This window comes from Anopheles stephensi, unplaced genomic scaffold (assembly GCF_013141755.1).
Source record: "Anopheles stephensi strain Indian unplaced genomic scaffold, UCI_ANSTEP_V1.0 ucontig370, whole genome shotgun sequence".
Lineage (NCBI taxonomy): Eukaryota > Metazoa > Arthropoda > Insecta > Diptera > Culicidae > Anopheles > Anopheles stephensi.
The window spans coordinates 97,501-102,500 of NW_023405314.1; positions in this window are offsets into that span (position 1 = coordinate 97,501).

A 5,000-nucleotide genomic window follows, 5' to 3' on the forward strand; every position below is an offset into this window, starting at 1 on the left:
AATCGAACCCTGATTCCCCGTTACCCGTCGCAACCATGGTAGTCCTCTACACTACCATCAATAGTTGATAGGGCAGACATTTGCAAGATCTGTCGTCGGTCAAGCGACCATACGATCGGCATCCTTATCCAGACTTCAACTCAAGCCGCCCGGAGGCGATTGGTTTTACTAATAAGTGCACCAGTTCCACCGCCCGCAAGCGGACAGCGGTCCCGGCATGTTGCATGTATTAGCTCTGGCTTTTCCACAGTTATCCAAGTAACTGATGGGTGGATGATCTTGTGAATTATGGCTGTTGTACTGAGCCTTATGCGGTTTCACATTCATTTATGTTTGTACTTAGACATGCATGGCTTAACCTTTGAGACAAGCGTATATTACTGGTAGGATCAACCAGAATTCGTCTTCGTCAATTGCTTGTTCGATATTTTTTGTCTACCAGGGCACCAGTCCCCGCAGACTCTCTTTCTACGTTCATCAGGTGACACAATCTTTGTTGTGACCACTCTCATTGACCTGCGGCAGTACACCGACTCCACAGCGCCAATAACCACACGAGCAAAGGTTGTTCAGGAGGATGTCAGATTATCGATGTACATCGTACACCAACATTTGACGTACCGAGGCATTACACCCCGCACGCCCCCAACAGGACCAATCAAGGCTCGCATACGACCTGCGACTTACTGCGGCTCCCTGAAGGTCCCCGTAGGACGACCATCACCAGTTAAGGTGTAGTTGACTTGTCAGGGCACGGTAGTCCCCACAAGTCCCCGATTATTCGTGGATATCGTCCTACGATTGTTTCTGACTCCTTTTGCTCCCCGCAGGTCCCCGTAGGACGACCATCACCAGTTAAGGTGTAGTTGACTTGTCAGGGCACGGTAGTCCCCACAAGTCCCCGATTATTCGTGGATATCGTCCTACGAGTTTTTGTGACCCTTGGGTTCCCGGCAGGTCCCCGTAGGACAACCATCACCAGTTAAGGTGTAGTTGACTTGTCAGGGCACGGTGGTCCCCACAAGTCCCCGATTATTCGGAGATATTGTCCTACGAGTTTTAGTGACCCTTTTGTTCCCCGCAGGTCCCCGTAGGACGACCATCACCAGTTAAGGTGTAGTTGACTTGTCAGGGCACGGTAGTCCCCACAAGTCCCCGATTATTCGTGGATATCGTCCTACGAGTTTTTGTGACCCTTGGGTTCCCGAACTTTGCTACGATGGTTCTGCCTCCAGAGGAGACTTATGAACACTTCGTATCATTTCTTACACCGAACCATGGGATCGCGAGATTGCTCCCGGATCCCTAATCACCTTACATTTTCGTTTCGTTTCCGTACACTACGATGAGCTAATTCAATTTGTTTGTTCGTCTGGCGAACGTTTTATTGCGGAATTACCGCGGTACTTCCAGCCGGGTATGGCTGCCGTACGACCTACAGGATAGATCATCGAACCACTTTTCGTGCATATTGTCCGTCGAGGGTATCACCTCGATACCCCCAACAGACCTTTGGACACTTCCTCACTACTCCTTGGAGCAGCAATCAGGGAACCATATAGTAGGAACAGCCGAATATGGAACTCTTTTCGTACTTTGGACACCTCCTATAACTTGTATGGCGACTTCGGGGACCTTCATTTCGTTCTCAGTTGGTACCCCTATTTCGGTCTTTGGACACCTCGTCTTACCCGTATAACTCACTTTAGGTCCACTTATTTGCCTGATATCTCATCGTGAACCCGTTTTTCGTACACCGTACACACCTAGGAACACCACATATGCGTTTCCCTTTCGATCGTGAAGTTTTCAAATTTTTCGATTTTTGGTCCTAGAAATTCATGAACGGTGGGAGACCAAAATTTTTCATAAAAAAAAAATTTTCACCGTTTGACCATAAAAACCTTCTTTTCGTACATACCCCATCATTTCTTCACGTTTTAGGCCATTTCTGAAATTTTCGCTTCGATAGTGTGTCCCCTATAATACAAAATGAACATTTTGCATCTCCCACAAGTGGCCATTTTTTTCCGCCACTGAAGAACACGACCTCGGGAACTCGGACCTAGGACGTGGCCATGTAAGTCATAGGCCACCCCAACTTTTGCAAAATACTGTTTCTTTTCACTTTTCATGATCTAAGGCGCGTTCCGACGGCGTTTTGAACAAATTTATGAGAAAAAAAATTTTGACCCTCGGACCAAAATTTTTTCGTTCGGGGCCCCATGGCCTATGGCCAGTATGGGAACTCGGGATGCCGATATGACAAAATTTGTCAAAAAATCACTAAAAAGTCGCTATGGCCCATTATTTAGAGCTTGTTGAGACCTTTCTAAAACACCTTGGTTGACCCCTGTCCGATAAGTAGTTTTCGAGATATTCGAGAAAATGTGATTTTTTGGGACTTAGAAAATTTTTGACCCGTACCCTAAGAAAAAGTGATTTTTTCATAGGACAATTTTTTCTTCGCAAATACTGTTTGGTTTCACTTTTCATTATTAGAAACGCGTTCCGAAGCCATTTTCATCAAAATCTCGTGAAAAAAAAATTTCACCCCCGGACCAAAAGTTGGCCGTTCGGTGCCCTATGGCCTATGGCCAGTATGGGAACCAAGGATGCCGATATGCGAAAAAGTGTCAAAAAATCACTTGAAAGTCGCTATGGCTCATTAAATAGAGCTAGTAAAGACCTTTCTAAAACACCTTGGTTGACCCCTGTCCGATAAGTAGTTTTCGAGATATTCGAGAATAAGTGATTTTTTGGGACTTAGAAAATTTTTGACCCGTACCCTAAGAAAAAGTGATTTTTTCATAGGACAATTTTTTCTTCGCAAATACTGTTTGGTTTCACTTTTCATTATTAGAAACGCGTTCCGAAGCCATTTTCATCAAAATCTCGTGAAAAAAAAATTTCACCCCCGGACCAAAAGTTGGCCGTTCGGTGCCCTATGGCCTATGGCCAGTATGGGAACCAAGGATGCCGATATGCGAAAAAGTGTCAAAAAATCACTTGAAAGTCGCTATGGCTCATTAAATAGAGCTAGTAAAGACCTTTCTAAAACACCTTGGTTGACCCCTGTCCGATAAGTAGTTTTCGAGATATTCGAGAATAAGTGATTTTTTGGGACTTAGAAAGGTTTTTGACCCGTACCCTAAGAAAAAGTGATTTTTTCATAGGACAATTTTTTCTTCGCAAATACTGTTTGGTTTCACTTTTCATTATTAGAAACGCGTTCCGAAGCCATTTTCATCAAAATCTCGTGAAAAAAAAATTTCACCCCCGGACCAAAAGTTGGCCGTTCGGTGCCCTATGGCCTATGGCCAGTAAGGGAACCAAGGATGCCGATATGCGAAAAAGTGTCAAAAAATCACTTGAAAGTCGCTATGGCTCATTAAATAGAGCTTGTAAAGACCTTTCTAAAACACCTTGGTTGACCCCTGTCCGATAAGTAGTTTTCGAGATATTCGAGAATATGTGATTTTTTGGGACTTAGAAAATTTTCGACCATGACATATATGAAAAGTGAATTTTTCATAGGACCAAAAAGTTTGTCCAAATAGGGTTTTGGTTCACTTTTTATGGTCAGATAAGTGATCCGATGCTATTTTCATGATCATTAGAGGGATTTCACGCTGTGACCAAAAATTTTCATACTTCATACTTGTCCCGGTGCCGTATATGGGAGGACCGGGGGAAGATGTGTTTGTAAGTCGTGATATTCAGTGACGGATTTCTGGGACTTAGAAAAAAAATGTGCTCTCAGGCACATTATATGTTTCATACACACATAGTTTTCATTCTTCATACTTGTCCCCGTGCCGTATATGGGAGGACCGGGGGAAGATGTGTTTGTAAGTCGTGATGTTCAGTGACGGATTTCTGGGACTTAGAAAAAAAATGTGCTCTCAGGCACATTATATGTTCCATACACACATGATTTTCATTCTTCATACTTGTCCCCGTGCCGTATATGGGAGGACCGGGGGAAGATGTGTTTGTAAGTCGTGATGTTCAGTGACGGATTTCTGGGACTTAGAAAAATAAATGTACCCTTAGGCACATTATTTGTATCAATAATTGTATCCCCAGCCTTTCATGGGGAACTTTTCCGTATTCCCGGACTTGTACATTTTTCGGGTTCCACCTCCCGACAATGTATCTCTACTGTGCATTACGTACCTTATAACGCACGGCACCCATTGGGTGACTCCACTTAACCATCTTTCGATAATGCCCGTGTTGCAGATATAATCCCAACACCTACCAGGCTTTATATGTACATCGAACGTTACATACGATGCACCCCGTATTCCCGGACTTGTACATTTTTCGGGTTCCACCTCCCGACAATGTATCTCTACTGTGCATTACGTACCTGATAACGCACGGCACCCATTGGGTGACTCCACTTAACCATCTTTCGATAATGCCCGTGTTGCAGATATAATCCCAACACCTACCAGGCTTTATATGTACATCGAACGTTACATACGATGCACCCCGTATTCCCGGACTTGTACATTTTTCGGGTTCCACCTCCCGACAATGTATCTCTACTGTGCATTACGTACCTGATAACGCACGGCACCCATTGGGTGACTCCACTTAACCATCTTTCGATAATGCCCGTGTTGCAGATATAATCCCAACACCTACCAGGCTTTATATGTACATCGAACGTTACATACGATGCACCCCGTATTCCCGGACTTGTACATTTTTCGGGTTCCACCTCCCGACAATGTATCTCTACTGTGCATTACGTACCTGATAACGCACGGCACCCATTGGGTGACTCCACTTAACCATCTTTCGATAATGCCCGTGTTGCAGATATAATCCCAACACCTACCAGGCTTTATATGTACATCGAACGTTACATACGATGCACCCCGTATTCCCGGACTTGTACATTTTTCGGGTTCCACCTCCCGACAATGTATCTCTACTGTGCATTACGTACCTGATAACGCACGGCACCCATTGGGTGACTCCACTTA